We start from the raw sequence: 16,528 nt of genomic DNA, 5'->3' as shown, positions 1-16,528 counted from the left end.
CATACAGGACAAAATGAACAGTACTCATAACCAAAATATTTATCATGACAGCACTGAAATACTTTCCTGGTCTAGCAGATAATGGTGGATGTTTTAATGACAAAGCATGAGTGGTTCTGAACATTTCAAAGTGGCAGAACAAGCAGCTGCAGTATTTCTTATTTTGGAGGATGATAAACAGAGCTTTTGTGTTATGAACCCTTCTCCTTCTGATGGAAAAAATTTGTTTCTACTAAGGCTGCTGCTTCCATCACCTCAGTAGGAAAAAAATAAAAAGAAATGTTCTCAGTTAATCCTGAAGTCTTTCAAGATGAAAGTCAGCAAGATGAATGAGCACAGAAAAACCACCTAATATGTGGGCTTACTTTTTCCATACTGTAAAATGGAAATTAATCCCTGCCCTGAGTATTGGGAGATGACCATGTAAAGGGTGAAAGAGAGGTTAGAAATGTGGGATTTTCAAAAATTTTATTTATGTATGAATTATTCAGATATGCACTTTCATAATAGGAGAGCTGTGGAAGAGTTACTGCAGGTCTTTGTCCAGAACATGTTTTTTCCCAGACACATCCATATTTTCCTGAAGAACAAATTCAGCAACAAATTCTGAAATGCACAGAGCCCCTCTCCATGATGCCTCATGTTTGCTTTTACTGCTGGGCCTTTTAGTTCTCTTATAAATATCACCTCTGAGAGTAGATCAGGTGGTTTAAAAATAAATAAAAATTACCATGAGGAAAAGGTTATCATGAATAAGAGGAGCAAGGAGAGACTCAAAATGCTGCTGTGATATACAGCCCAGACCCCAGGGTGGAGGTCACTTTGCCATTGAACTGTGAGGATAAAAGAGGAATAATAAAAAGAGAAAGCTTAGACCTAGAAAATACCAGAGGACATTTAGGAAATTGTACTAATGTGTGTGTGTGTATATATATATATATATGTATATAAACGAACTGTGAAGAAACAATTGTCTGTATTATTGAGGTTTAATTTGGTCTTGAGCAAGGTTTCAAAGGGAAGAGAAGGGGATGGAAATGGGAGGTGAGAAGAAATCAGTCTTGGAGTACCTGGCTGTTGTTCTGGAAGTGGAAAGCAAACAGTAGGAACACCATGAGCTAGAGGGTTGGCTCTCCTCTATCCATTTGAGATAGTCTGGAAGTGTTTTAGAAGCCTAACCTTCAGAAACTTGATGTGGGTCACAAATTGGTCTCCCTAGGACAAATCACTGGTACAGATCTGCAAGGATATGTTATGTGAGTTAGGAGGAAAGTGACAAGATATAAATCTCTTGGAGACAACCATTAGAGATAATTGAGAAATGGGTGATACAAGGAATGATGAACTCACAAGCTGATACTGAATTCACATTCATCTGTCTCATCAAGATCTATAATTATACAAAATTACAAATTAAGTGTACTTTCATTAGGCTCACACGTAAAAGGAAATGGCTTTTCTAATGATACGAGTAAATCTGCACTGGGGGCCCCTCAGTGCCAGAGCCAAATCTTTTCTGGCAGCTTAGAAGGGCCCCATTACCTTTTTAAGGTGAGCTGGAAGAGCTGAACCCCACACTAAATTTGGAAGTACATTAAGCATAACTAATTACACTGAAACCTCCCCTCAGCCTATCTCCTGTTTTGTCTCTGCTGCTGGGGCTCTTGTGTCTCATTTGAGAAGTAAATTAAGGCCATTGTTCTGAGACCACTTGTTTCACCTTTTGAGTTCAGTCTTGTGTAAAAACACCGCAGACTAAAATTTAAATAAATAAATGGGATTGTTTTGTCTCTGGTTTTGTATAATAATATTGTAATTCTCTGTGGAACACTTATTCTCCTGTCCCCCAGTCTCAATATTATTTAGCCAAATAGTATAAAGAGAAGAGAAAGGAGAGTAACAAAAGTATTCCTCTGAGTTACCTGGATCCTTTTCTTAGTGTGAAATAGGTGCAAGACCCTTATTTGGTTGCCAAATCCATCAATTACATTTAACACAGAACTAATTGCAGTCAGTTTGAGTTTGTGTTTGGTGTTCCCACAGACATTCTTAGTGGGAAATCCTTTGGAAATCCCTTACCTGGATCAGCCTGCTGTCTAAAAAGACACCAGGGCTGGGCTCAGCTGGATTGGCATGGATGTGTTATCTGCCTGTTGGAATGGCTGGAGTCAGGCAGCCTTCAAATACTCCTAAAACAGCTTTCCTTAGATCTTAATGGAAATCAATGGCAGCTCTAGCAAAACTTCCATGTTGCAGAAGCAAACATCTGAATCCAGAGAAGTGACAAAGTTAATAAAAGCAGCAACCACTCTGGGGCCTTGCCAAGTGCCTCGTCAGAAGCTTTTCCTTGTGTGTCCCCACAAACTGCAGTCATGGGGACCCATCCAGCAGGACAAGCCCTTCGTGGAGAGCTGTCCAGTGGGACACCACACTTCCTCTGTTAGCTGTATGCAGAGCATGAGGAAAGCTGAGAAAAAGTGCCTGAGTCAGTGCTGAGGCTATTAAAGTATTACTGAGAGAGATGGGAAATTAAGGGATTGTAATTTTCCCTCTGTCTTCACCAGAGTCAAGATCTCAACCAGGATATCCAAGTCAATTTAAATATAACTAGAGTCTATAGTGAATTTAAATAATTATATTAAAACATAAATTATGCCAATGAGATCACCATAGATTTAAAAGAAACATAAATTCTGATAAAATATGTGAGTCTCATGTATAAGGAAAGTTCAGCTCTTCCTTAGATATTGCAACTGTAGGCTGCAATGATGAGTAAAAAGAAAAAAAAAAAAGAAAGGGGATATTTATAAAGCCTTATAATCAGTATTTTCTGATTTCTTGACATCTTTTCACAGCTCTAAAATATCCTACTTTCCCATGGAATTTACCCTGAAATAAAACAAATGTCATAGCTGCAGCATCCTTTTGAGCACAGAGTTATCATAGGCAGGCAAGGGTCTCTAAGAGGTTGCTGAAATCAAATATGTATCAGACATCTCTCTAATCCCATTAAAATAGAGCTTTAGAAAAGATGGCTTTAAAATGATCCCTCTGGATCAATTTGCAGCAAGCCCCCTTTTGCCACACCCTCCACAGGTTGGGTTACGCTGCTCATTTTCTTCCTGTAATCCTACCAGCCTCCTGTGTGCTGCAGATCAAACAAAATGGAGAATTAAGAAAGCAAGGAGATAAAACTAAATAGACAATTTGCAAATGTGTACTAAATCAGGGACAGCATATTGCTTCAACTGAGGAAATATTAATTTTCCTTGCTTCTTAAATGGACAGAAGTATAGTGAAGAAAAACAAAATTCAGGTAGGAAAGGGCGAAGGGACAATAAAGAATGTGTCCCTTTACTCCTCGTTCAGAACACAAGAAATACTGTCAATATTTAAACCCTCTTCTTCTTATTGCTGGGAACAGAGTGCTATCAGCAGCTGATCTGGAAAGAAAGCATTTCATTTTCAGCAGAAACCCAAATTTTCCCCTTCCTAAGTGCCAGAGAAGGCCTGTGCAAACACTCTTTGCTCTCAGCAGAGCACAGATGAGCAGCAGGCAGCTCCCTGCCTCTGTGTCCCGTGGCTCACAAAGTCATCATTTATTAACAGCTCTGTTGACAGAGTCACCTGGAGCCCCTTAAATCCAGATTTGCCCAATGGTGCCTACAATTAGAGAACCAAACCTGGATTCTAGCCTTTTCCTAAGGATTCATGTCTAGGGCTCACATTTTTGCAGCTTCTCCACAGCAGTATTAGTTTTGTTTTTCCCCTCCAGAAAGACCTCATGTCTATTTTCCATCTGAGGAGAGGAAGGATCAGGCCATTCCATTGGCAGAGAGCACATTCCTCTTTTTAGGGCTGGAGCAGGGTGGACAAGGGTGCAGTGGTCACCCTTCTCTTGTAAGGGGCTGCAATTCTGCCTCTGCTGAGAGTTCAGAGATGCTGGCTGGCAAAAAGGAGAAAAGCCCATCTGACTGCTTCTGTTGGAAAATAAGAAAGAGGTAAGGTGTGGAAGGGCTTCTCCAGTGCTTTAAAAAATTTAGGGGTGTAAATTTCATCAGATGAAGTGTGTTCAAAGCCGAAATATTCTAAAAAAACATTTTAAATTCGCATCTAAGTTCGTAACGTAGAGGAGGCTGATGAGTAATAGCTTTTACATAGTTAGAAAATCTAACTATAGGTTTCAACAGGCACATATGTTTTAATTGCTCACACTTATATGGGAGAGGAATGTTGAAAAACTTTTTTTTTCACCTGTCTGCCAGGGAGTTTGCCCTACCTGGATATCAAGGACAAATCAGTCCTTGAAGAATTTCCTTGAAGGAAAAAAGAATTTGACAACTTTTTCCTTTGCCTTTTTTTCTCTATCTGAACCATCTACATTATAGCCAGTGGTTTTAGTAATCTTTTTATCATGCAAGAAAAATGGCAGCACAGTTTTACAGCTACACCTGTTTCTTTAAATGCTGGCAAGCTGTCCAGGGCTCTTTTCATACCTGTGTGATCTTGGGATCACCATTTGCATGACTGATCCTTCAATACCCAGTCTGCTTTCTGTTATCTTGATATCTTCACATTTATAAACAGAAACGGTACCCCAAGCAGGAAAAATGTTATGGAAAAAGATGTGTTAAGAAATTAATATTACCTTTCCATATTGTGATGTCTTCAGTGAGAAATATCATTCTATGTGTACACCTGAGGGAAGTTTCAGATCAGATTTTGGGTGTTGGGTTGACAGAAATTTAGATGCAACTGATTGCTAAAAAATGAATGTGAAAATGTTTGTTTTAAATGAGCTTTTTTTCCTTTGAAACCAAGCTCAGACTTCCAAAAGGATTGAATTTTACTGCCAGTTAATTTTCAAATAGTCTATATTGAATAACCCTAAAGGCAAAAAGAAGAACTAAGTCCTGGAGAGTCAATGAGAAACTGATTTTTCAGTTCTTCTCTTCTGCTGATTCATCCAATAGCTATTGAGATTTATATGGTATTGGAGAGAGACAGGAAAGAGCATTGATCCATTTGTACATGCATCAGGCACCCCTGCCAACTGCAGTTAACTCCTTCACTCTGCTTTTACAGCCTTAACCTCATTCAGGGCAGTTCTCACCTGGTTAAATGCTCCATGGATTTCAGTCAAACTGAGCAGCAGGCCAAGTTCCAATTTTATTTCTTCAGCCAACGAATACCACATTCCATTATCTCTTCTGGAACTGATGCTTCTCACTGAAGATACTCTGCTCCCTCAGTGCTTTCTTACCACTGTCAATATCTCCTCTGTTATCCAAAATCTGCATTGAACTCTGGGGCTTTATAGTCCAGTGTATCACCAGCACTTGTGCATTGAACTTAACATCATACATCTGCTAAGCATGGCTGGGTTATCTCACATATTTAATTTCTTCTCTTTGTCTCCATCTCCTTCTTGTGCCTTTTTAAGTTGTGCATTAAAATAAATCAATATCCTGTTTCACAGGAACTATCACAAAATGCAAATAAACTGCAGGGAAAGGATTCAGGAGGAGAATTAAGATGAGAGAAACCCTCAGGTTATGACAACATCTTATTTTTATCACAGTCCCTTTAAAAAAAAAAAGAAAAAAAAAAAGAAAAACCATGAACTTTCCTGTGGCTGGGGGGAAACTTGCACTTGATTTTTCTATGAGAATTTCCCTAAGACTGTTCCTCTCAAGCACACAAATTTGTACTGAGAAAGTTGTGTGGATTCTGTCTTTTGCCACCAGCTTCTCAATGGCTTCCTGATTTTCATGTGACACCTCAGTTTTTTTAAAGCTATCCTCAATGCTGGAAAAACTGGCTGCTTTGCCCTGCCCCAAACAGAAGGACAAGAAACAACTCACATTGCTCCTCCTTTGTCTTGGCCACTGAGATGAAATGCTGACTGGGCACAGAATTGTCTTGGGCAGAGTTGTTATGTCTGGTTTCCTCTGATATTGGACTTGTGCTGTAAGCTGAGAGGTCTTCTCCCCACAGGAGGCTGTATTGCAAAGGGATGCTGGTACAGCCCTCAGGGTTTTCATTTCTGAGCAGCTCAGAGGCTGGGGGGGTTCCTCAGGGGTCCCCTGGACGGGGGCACCCCAGCAGTGCCCCCTGCTCCCAGCCAGGTGTGGGCACCTTCCAGACATGAGGATGCCTGGGGGGCTGCCCCCAATCCTCATGCTGGTGTTACCATGCTGATAACAGCACTGTGAGCACAGCAAGGTGTTACAGAGCCCCAGGGTGCCCCCAGTGACACCATAAACTTTGGTGATCAATGTCTCCACCTTCCCTAGGCTTTCCTCAAGGAAAAGGAGCTGAATGAAGACATAAGAAACATGGCAGACATAAGAAACAGGTGAAGCCAAGCATGTGCTTTCTGTGCTTATGGCAATTGCAGCTGGCTCTGGCAATAGGAAAGGCAAAAGTGTTTAAATTAATATTTATGAAGAACTCTGAATTAAGTTTTGGCTTTCTTTTTCAGTGCTTTATTATTACATACAGCTAAAGCACAGTATATAAAGACACATTGGGAAGAATTATCAAACCATGGATTCATGAGAATCATTTAAAAAATCTTGAGAGAAAAATGTCAAGATACAGAAGCTGAAGTATGGTGGCAGTGGGAAAACTAAAGTTTTAGACTGTGGTTAAAAGGAAAGCCAAGAAATCAATCACAATTGTTAAAAGTTGCTGCAAGAAAGCACTGCGTATGACAAAAGAAAGGGCACACTCAGAATATATCAAAGAAAAGAAAAGCATGATCAAGACATCTTACAGGGGATGTGATGTCCTCCAATTCTTATTCTACTGCAGAGCAGAAATAAAGAGATGACAAATGGGGAGCATTTAGTTCACCTCAAGCATGTACAAAAAAAATTTAAAAAGAGAAATAAAAAAAATTAAATATGATCTGTATCACAATTAGAGCTGAACAAATGACAAAATAAAGTTACACATCATAGTAGTAAAATGCCTTTCACAATGGCATGACCCTTAGGGATAAAATTGAAATGCTCTAGATATTTCACTGTTTTCTGACCAGCCAGTAATGATGAAGAAAATCACTCCCATGAGAAAAAATAAGGAAAAAAACAAATGAGAAAGAGAAAAGAGAAATTAAATTTCAACTTTCTCATGAAAGGCTTTTTATGTTTAGATGTATGCCTTGGCCACAGTTAAAATTTCCCCTCTGTAGCTCTGACTCCTTCTGTGCCAGATGGAGCACTGAACTCCCTCAGCTGGGTTTCTGCAGAGCAGAAATGACATCCAGTGACTTTCTGTGAGTTTGATCTGGGCAGGCAGCCCACCTGTTGCTGCTTTTCAGCTGAATTTCTTCTTTCTCAGCTGAATTTCCTCATCCCAGACCAATGCTCATAAATACAAAATGCTCAAAGAAAAAAAGCTCATCAATGTGTGTCCCTTGCTTTGATACATCTGTCTCCTCTTCTGTGGCCTCCCTCCCTTCTGCAGTAGTTTTGCTCCTTTTAATTCCTTCTGTTCCAATTCAAGCCCTTGTCCATGTGCATTTCAGGACTTTGTGCATCAAGTATTCAAGATTACACTGGCTGCTTAGAATGACATAATTGCTGCCATGTGCTGCAGGGGTGAGGGTGGCAGAGTCATCTCCCAGTCACACACATTGATTTGCTTTGTGGATGCTAACAAGAGTTTTAAGGAATTCAAGGGGGAGCTCACAGAGCTGAGGTGATCAGAGGAGGTGATGATGCAGGTGTCAGCTGGGGAGAATGAAAATGCAAGAGCAACTGCAGAGCAAGGAGTCATGTGAAGGAAGCCCTGTCACAGGCAGTGACTCAGCAAAGGTGTCAGCTCTGAGCACTGGGGGCAATGGAGCAGAGCCATCCTGGTTATTGACAATATATGCTTCTCTGTTCCAGTGAAGGATGCTCCTGTGAACAAAACAAATTCAACTGCAATGTTCTCCCCACAGAAAACCATATGGCAGCAGAGCTAGAAAGCCTTGAGGAATGATTACTGGAATAGCACAGGAACTTGTAGAGACAAACTCATTTGATGTTGTCTCTAAACAAGTTCTGTTTGCTTTAGTGAGAACTATGCATGTGAAGTGTTTTAGAAAACAGTTGTATATGTTGGTAAACATGGATTTATTACTATTGAAAAGATGATGCATATTTGGACAGCTGGATGAGTGTTCTCATTTAAGTGTCTGCATTTTAATCTTACTGTCTTTATCAAGAACACTTACAGGTGAAAAACGTTAATAGGAGCTGTCTCACAACCTACAAAACAGAGAGTATTCAGGCATTTGATCTTTAAATTTAGATTACAGATATTTAGATCTTTAAATTTAGATAACATATATTTAGATCTTTAGATCACATATATTTCTTTCTATTTCAGGCAAACAATACTGAACTATGAAATTTCAGCCAGAAGTTTCTGCGTGCAAGTTGACTGTGACAGCTGTAATGATTTGAGAGGTACATTTACAAGAAGTACTGACTAATAATAAGAATAATAATAAGAAACTGTGATTTAATATAGATGCTGGAGCACACAGCTGTATGTATGGGGATTGTACTCTAGTGCAGTACTGATATGGACATTCAAACAAATCAAGAAATTAAACTCAAGCCATCTTACTGCATTATATTCCTTGCCTCAAGACATTAATAAGGCAAGCAGTGAAGTTTTTTTAAAAACACTAGATATGTATCTGAATATGAAAAAAAGAGCAGCCTGGCTGTGTTGTGCTCAGATGATATTCTGTAAGTTTCTTAACTTTTAAGAAACTTACATAGCAACTTAATAATATCTCAAGGCAGTAATGAATGCCTTGATTCAAGTCAAGTTGAAATCAATGATAAAGTCAATGTAACTCCAGTGAATATTCAGTCAGGTTCAAAATTCTGGCAGGTAATTGCTCCTGAACAAACTGCTGGATAATGTTATCTTTATTCTGATTTACTTCATAAAGTAAACACATACTGAAATGCACCTAGGGAGCTGTAGTTTTAATTCAATCAAAACTACTTGGACTGAAAGGGGGGGAAGACTCTTCAAAACTCATGCATCCCTTGACCACGCTTAGTCATCAGAATAATCATCTCTCTCACTGACTCACTCATTTACAAACAATCTGCCCATCTCTCAATGGGGTATGCTCATGTAAAAATCAGCTAGCCAAAAACAAAGGACATTTTCAGAAGATTAATTATACTTTATGAATTTCAGCCAAAGATTTTGTGCTTCAGCCCGTGTGAAAGATAACTCCATCAGGTAAGGAAGACTTCTTTCAGGTCGAAAGTGTTGCAGATTTCGTTTTGGAATTTGTTCCATTTATTTAAGGTAGCACATGCCTTAGAAATTAAAGAGCACAGTGTATAGTGCAGAGTTGAGAGCACTTCTTTGTGCAGCAGGGGGATACAAGAGAAGAGATCTGCCTATTATAATTGAAGCTCCAGCAGTATCTCTGAAAGAAAAACAAAGAAAACAAAAAAGGAGTGAAGAAAGATTAGAATCATAACACTATACTTGTACAATTTCTTGTTCCTTCGAAATTAGCAGAAGCCAGAGTAAAAGATAAATGATCATGTTACAATTATATCTTTGAACTGTAACAACTCACTAAGACAATGAAAGAAAGCAGCTTATTTGGGTAGATATTCCCACACTGGCTTTGCAGTTGAAGGTGATTTTCTTTTTGCTGATGTTTATGACATTACCAGGGACATAATGAAATAGTCAGAGTTTCAGAGGAGATTCTGGAGAAGGAACCTAGAAGAGGTTGTGATTACAACTATGCCAGCAGGAATTCAGTTTCAGAGGAGAGGGTTGGTTGACCTAAACAACTTATGCAGAGCTGCTATCTATTGGTATTTTTGCATTTCTTGGGGGAAATTGAGAGATAATCTGGTCCTGGAGCATAACTGCCTGTAGGGTTTATGGTTTGAAGCGTTGTGCAAGAAAGAAGCATTGGGGATGCGCTGAGAGAGCCTTGGTGAGGCAACAGGGCCTCCTGGGCTGTGTGACTTGTGACACAGAGCCACCACAGGGCTCCTTCCACAAGGAATCCACCCTGGGAGCACCAGGGCACTCCCAGAACTGAGCCAAAGGCCTGCCAGGGCTTTCCCTTCACAGCTGCCCACTGGTCTTCAGCAAACCACTTGTTTGAGCATAGCCAGGAATCCCCCAGTCTGTCTTTGGACACTGCAGGGATTTGTAATTTTCCATAAATAATGGCATAATAGGGCATTTTGATGCAAATTAGTTTTGAGCATCTCTGCAGAACAATGATAAAAGGAAAAGAAATAAAGCAACTGAGTGGGAAGTAACAGGGAATCTGTCTAGAAATGTCACTAATAGGTTTCACATTATTAAATAGAACTGGAGTTAGCAGTGAGATAACACAGAAAGAGCCAGCCCTGCATGTCACACCTCAAAGCAATGCCAACAGTACTGCTCACAGTAGCTCTGTGTTCCAGTTCTTGATTTTTATCTCATTTATCCCAGTGGACCAGCATGGGGCAGAGTTGTAGGAATCTTTATTTCCACCAGCATTAGTAAGACCCGGACCTTATTTGCAAATGAGGGAAATCTGACATTTGGAGCTCTGCAAAGAGCAGTCAGTTGGCTTGTGCTTTCTGTCAGCTTTTATATGTGCACCTAATGAAGGGTGGAAAATGATTACACTGGGGGCATGGAAGTAAGCATGGGTGCTATAGCAATAAATATGAGCTGATATAAATCAGTGGCATTTTTTTTCGACTTCAGTTCTGCTGGTCTGATTTAAATCAAAAATGAATTTGGCCCTAGGGCCTTGCAGAGGAATCTCTGGGACTGAATCCTGCTGTCTTGGCTCAGATAATCTTTTCCTAAATTTCAGTGAGAGTCATGGTTGAACAAGGATCTTGGGATTCTGCTGTCACATGACACAAAAAACAGCTCTCATCAGCAGCTCATTTGAAATGTATCTAAATGTTTTATGGAAATTATAAGCTTTAAAATCATTCCCTTTGTGTTTTTAATGCTGAGGCATTTCTACTCAGAAATATAAGTCACATTCTCCAGTTTAAAAAAATCAGAAGCATTTATAAAAAAGAACTCCAAACAAAAGAACTCCAAACAAAATAAATTACTTTTGGGGTTTTTTTTGGTGTTTTATCTAAAATGTAGAATTTGCATATTGAATAGAAACAAGTAAAATAGCAGTGGACTCATAGGCACACTGCACTGTAGGTGGGGAAGCTAAGTAATATGAGGTTTATTCATTTTCCTTTCTTGTTGCTTTTCTTTTGGTGTTTTCAATGCACACCCATCAACTTTACAGGACTGTCAGACTCTAAACAGAACCACATGTTAAGATAATTACTAATTATGGAGAAAGGAAAAAGGCATGAAAACAACATGAATTTTTTAAGAGACCTGGTCGTCCCCAGGTTTTCTACTACCCAAGAAAAAGCAATTAAATTGCTTTTCAAACCTAAGGCCTGAGTATAATTCCATATTGCTGTAAATCAGATCTACATTTTCATGATCTTCTGCCTCATTTCCAGGAGGCCACTCCTGTCTGTGTGTAAGAAAAGGCTCAAAATCTGCAACACCCTTAACCCAACCTCCAGCATGGGAACACACAACCCTGGCAGGGCAGAGGAGCTGCCCCCACACCTGGGCCTTGTGAGCCCTAATGAGGCTCAGCTGCAGAGCACCAATCAACCCTAACGAGGAACAAGGTGTGAGGGCAGCAGGGACATAAATGCCTGAGCCTCCAGCTGCTCTGCTTTGCCGTGTTGGGGCTCCTCTCTTTGCTGCAAGGAAGGTTATTTCTCTCCAGAGCGAGGCAGAAAAGGTATTGTCCCATTTGGTTTATGGAATATAGGCTGTGAATAGGCATTTGAGGGTGGTGGGGTTGGGTTGTTTTTGTCAGAGTTTGCTCAGAAGGGAAATACAGTTCAGGTTAAATAAGAGTGAAATTTCTCTTTGTTTTATTCTCTGGGAGGGGTGGAGAGAAAGGAGAAAGACAACCACTGCAAATAACTGGCCAGTTTAATATAATCCCCAAATAAGCCTTTTATTTTCTGTGGGGGCAGGAGATTGTGTTAAAAAATAAGCTTGGGTGAATTCCATAACAAAAATTGTTACTTCCCTAAGAGAAGAGCAGAGACTTTAAGCAATTGCCTTGTTTCCTTGCTGTCTTGATCTGTTGAAATTCCTTGACCAGTTATTGTAGATTTGCATATTAAATCAGGCAGATGTGTGTGAGAGGTCTTTTTAATACAAAGAAAGTAGTCTCCTGTAATATGTTCCTGTTTCTTCTTCAAAGCATGTATAAAAAATTCTCAATTTGATCTTTGACTGGAAAAGGGGCTCTGAAGAGGTCTGAGTGCCCAGTTTCCATTGAAGCCACACTCAGCATTCTGAGGGCATGTAGCATTTCCCAGCTCCTGCTGAAACCCTTGTATGTGTTTTAGCTGCTCCCATAACTGTGTGGCTCTGAAATGTCTGTCCCACTCCAGAGTGTGCTGCTTCCATGGCTGTGAGCAAATTGTCTGCTTTTATATGGCAATATCTGTAGGCAGTGCTCTTTTTTTCTAGTAGATAGCTTTGAAGTTGGGGTCAGGAGTGAGTAGCTCAAGGAAAATGGTGAGAATATTTAAGAGGCTGTGAAGGGGTCCCTCTCAGTCAGAAACCTGGCCTTTTGTGAGTGGTGATGTGCTGTCCTCACCCAAGCTTTGCCAGGGAAAATTTGTCTATCTTTTGAGATGTGGCTATTCAAACTTTGAATAGAAAGAAAGCAAAGAGAAAGAGAAAACCCCCGTTTAATTTACTTTAAATGTGATAGAAAACTATGAAGACTATGACACAATTCCCCCCAGGGCTAAGCCATGTCCCTCAGGCTGGTTGTTCTCAGAGCAGCTCCCTTCCCTCAGCCCAGGTTGCCCCTTTCCCTCACCTGTTGGCTGCTCTCAGCTCCCATCCCTGGCTCTGCAGAGGGGTCAGTGTGGAGCTGCCCGTGAGCAAGGGCAGTGATGCTGAGGATGGAGGCAGTTTTGGCTGGCAGACCTTGCTCCCCAGCAGGTTCCAAAACCTGTGCTTTGTGTCACCTTCACTGCCTGCACCTGCCAGTTCTGAAAAGCACAAACTTTGCCCAGGGAGTGTTTCAGGTGGTTTGTTGCTGTGTTTAGAAAGACAGGTTGTGTTATTTTTTCTTTAAGAGGTTGTAAAATCATGATATAGTTAATGGAGAATTGAAAGTAACTGTCGAAGAAATAAATCTGTGGTAATTGGTTTGTTTTCTTCAATTCCATTGGAATTTTTGTATAATATCCTTGGAGTTTCAGAGTGCCCTTTATCTGCCAGATAAAGCTATCCTTGGCTGTTACCATTTGCTTGGCCCTTGAGTAAAAACATGTTGAAGAAATGAGCAAAAGTCAGTGACATTTATAAGAGTGGAATGATTAATCCTGAATGATGTGGCTTAGGCACGGATATACATGAGTAATGTTGCAGCTGAGAGAGAGGGGAAAAGCTAAGCCAGTCTAAACTGCCCAGGAGAAGCAGTAGGTTGTGCAGGGAGAGGATATTTTTGCTAAGTGGGGTAAAGCAGCTTTAGGAACAAACATGAGAGCAGAAGAGGATTCTACAAAACCAACTGGTAAAAGAAAGAGCCTACACACAGAAATAAATTCCATGTGATGGTGGTCTGCCTGTTTCCTTCAGCTTTGAAACAAATATCTTTAGTTGCTGCAGTGTCTGGGTGAAGGTGGGATGATGGTGAAGCTGTAGCTGTGTCTGTGATCTCTGCCCAGTTGTTGCAGATGAGGGAGGTGCACATTTCCATGTGTGTGGATGATTGAGCTGTAGCAAACCTCAGACTCTGCTGAGAATGATCCATGTGCTAAGCCTGAGAGGCCCTGAGATGCCCATTTCTGTGACATTTCTGTTACTTCAGTAACAGAAGCCTTTGGATTACACATCGCTCCTGATTTACAGCCACGTACCTCCATTGTGAGAATACATAATATTCATCAATAATAAAGAGTTAGAACACTTATCTAAAACCCCAACTGTGAGCTGGGGAGAAGCTTCTGATGTCAGTGTGAGTAGTTAAAAAATGCTGGGGGTTTGGGTGTTTTAAACCTTAGTACACAACTGCACTTCAGTGTTCTTTGAGCCACTCTTTCTGTATTCTCCAAGGGAAAACATACAATGATCTATGGACAACAAATCACTCTCTTGAAGAATATTTAAATGTTTTTAATGACAGGAATAGTGAGGGACTGTTCTTGCTGAAAAATTTATCCTCCTGACACCCTCCAGCTCCCTGGGATGGGAAGGTGGGACAATGCTTTGGGGTACAGCAGGCACATGAGAAATGTGTGACGGTCCCACAGGAGGCAGAAGGATGCTCTGGATTGCAATGGGATGGGAGATACCTAGGCAAGCACAGAGGATACTGAGAAAATGTGGAGGTCAGCATGAGATGCCAGATCAATGCCCCTTAGCTGGGTGGATTAAATATCTTAAGGACAGGGTCTAAGGTGAAAGTGGCAGTGAGGAAGAAGGCATCCTTCCCTTGGCATGCAGAATTTAGTGCAGAGCCATGTTCAGTGTGCTCCAAGCACAGGATCATGTCAGCTCTGGTGACAGCAGCCACCTGGCTGCTGCAAGGTGATGCAGGGACACCAGCTTTTGATTTTTGTATTGTCTTGATGCTTTTTGATAAGTCAGGTCTGTTTCTCTTAAGGGCCATAATCTGCTGTTAAAATGGAAAACTTTATTAATTTTTTCCTGCAGTGGGACTGCTGCCAGGTGAGTGTGGCTCTTTACATTTAGAGCTGCAAAGTTCTGATGTCACTGCCATGGGTTTGTTAATCTGCATGCACATGAGATAACCCCATCTGAGCTTAGGGAAATTTCATTCAGCAACTGAACTGGGTTATGTTGGCACCAGGGCTCTGAAGAGCTCACTGATGGGTTTTGAATGGTTTTGTATTTATCAATCTCAGCCATGATTTATTGTAAAAGCTTTCCTGTTAATGTCTGTTTTCTGGGATGTGTGAACTCTGAAAAATGAAGAGTTAAAAAAACCTGCATTTATCACTCAGCATTTTTAACAGTTTATAAAGCTCTGAAAGATCTAAAAGTTGTCCTCAGTTTCAGTTCCAAGCAGCCCTAGAAGATGTCAGACAATAGCTTTTAAAGAAAACACTGACAAATTTACTATCCCTTTGTTTTATGCTAAAATCACAAACACATATAATATTTAAAGTAGTCTTACTGTAGGTTTAGCTACCAATATGGGCAAGCAGATGAAGAAATGTCCCTGCAAGAGCAGTCTGAGAGTGTCTCCTTTTAGCAAGCCACACTTGGAGTGCTGACCAGGCTGCCTCCAGCTGAAGTGTGCCACTGCTGTTGTACAGGAATGAAATATAGGGGGAAAAAAGGACAAGACCCACAACAAGAAATCCTGTCACTTACAATATTTACATGTGCAGGGTTTTCACTTTCTTTTCAGCATAGTTTTGCAAATAGATTGAAATTTGTGTTAGTTTTGTTTTGTTGGACTAATGCTCCTTGTGTTTTGGGTTTTTTTTTAATTTACATTGAAGTAAAAAATTCAAAGCAAGTTAAGACCTAAAGAAAATACCACTTCAAAACTGTATTTTGTGATTAGTATTAAGAAAGATAATTGTGGAAACAACAAGGAGGTACTGATGTTAATGTTTGAGCCTTTGTTTAACATGCCTCAAGAGACTAAATTTTCTGCTTAAATTGATATGAGAAGAGATAGAATAATTAAATAATAGTATTTGGAAATTAGGCTGAAGATATTTCATGGATTTAGTTGGTTTAAAGTTAATGCTATTTGAATATGGTTATTGTTAATTAAATTTAATTTCTGCTACTGAGTAAGCTAGAACCTCTGAATACATCCCTTTGCATCACAGCTCTGCTTTTTAAACCCTCTCCCTTATCCTTCATAAGATTTGAACAGTGGGAGTTTCATCTCCTGTGTTTCTGCTTCTGCACCAGCTGAAAGGCGCAGACCAGTGTCACAAAGCCTTGTGGAAAATCCCATCAGTCCTCCCTGCAGACTTTGCATTCTCTGCAGAGCCTCGTGGAGTGAGGAGAGACAGGGAATAATCATGGCCAGCAGCTGGTGGGAGCTTCCCCTGAGCTGGGCAGGGACAGCTTGTCCAGAGGTGATTGTTTCCACAGCAGGTTTACCAGGTTAAGTGATGCCTGGGGGCTGTGAGCATCTGTGTTATCCCCTGTGTCCCTCCAGGAGCCAGGGAGGCTGGGATGTCCCCTACCTGCTCCAGTGTGCACCTGCCAAGGCCCTGCAGCTTCCCACAGCACAGCCCAGGGCTCTCCAGCCCATCCTTGTTCTCCCAGCAGCCCACCATCCTCCCCATCTGCCTCTGTGCTGCAGATAAATCCCCTGACCTGCTCTCCTCAGAGGCTCTCCCAGGTGTGAGCAATCCCAAATGCACGATGTGACCCTTAATGCTGCAGCTTCCCTGGTTTTACCTCTTTGGCTGTG

At 40.7% G+C, this 16,528-nt stretch overlaps 1 long non-coding RNA gene across 1 annotated transcript in view; it reads left to right on the top strand.

Annotated features, from left to right (window-relative positions):
- The window catches only part of LOC143694804 (uncharacterized), an 85,226-nt gene extending 76,765 nt beyond the window's left edge, over positions 1-8,461 (top strand). Inside the window, exon 3 of the long non-coding RNA XR_013183526.1 lies at positions 8,383-8,461. This is a non-coding gene — a long non-coding RNA (uncharacterized LOC143694804). The remainder of the gene's footprint in view (positions 1-8,382) is intronic.
- The last annotated feature ends 8,067 nt before the right edge of the window (positions 8,462-16,528 follow it).

This window comes from Agelaius phoeniceus, chromosome 9 (genome assembly GCF_051311805.1).
Source record: "Agelaius phoeniceus isolate bAgePho1 chromosome 9, bAgePho1.hap1, whole genome shotgun sequence".
Classification (NCBI taxonomy): domain Eukaryota; kingdom Metazoa; phylum Chordata; class Aves; order Passeriformes; family Icteridae; genus Agelaius; species Agelaius phoeniceus.
The sequence above is the reverse complement of the archived record's forward strand: the minus strand, read 5'-3'. Positions and strand labels throughout refer to the sequence as shown.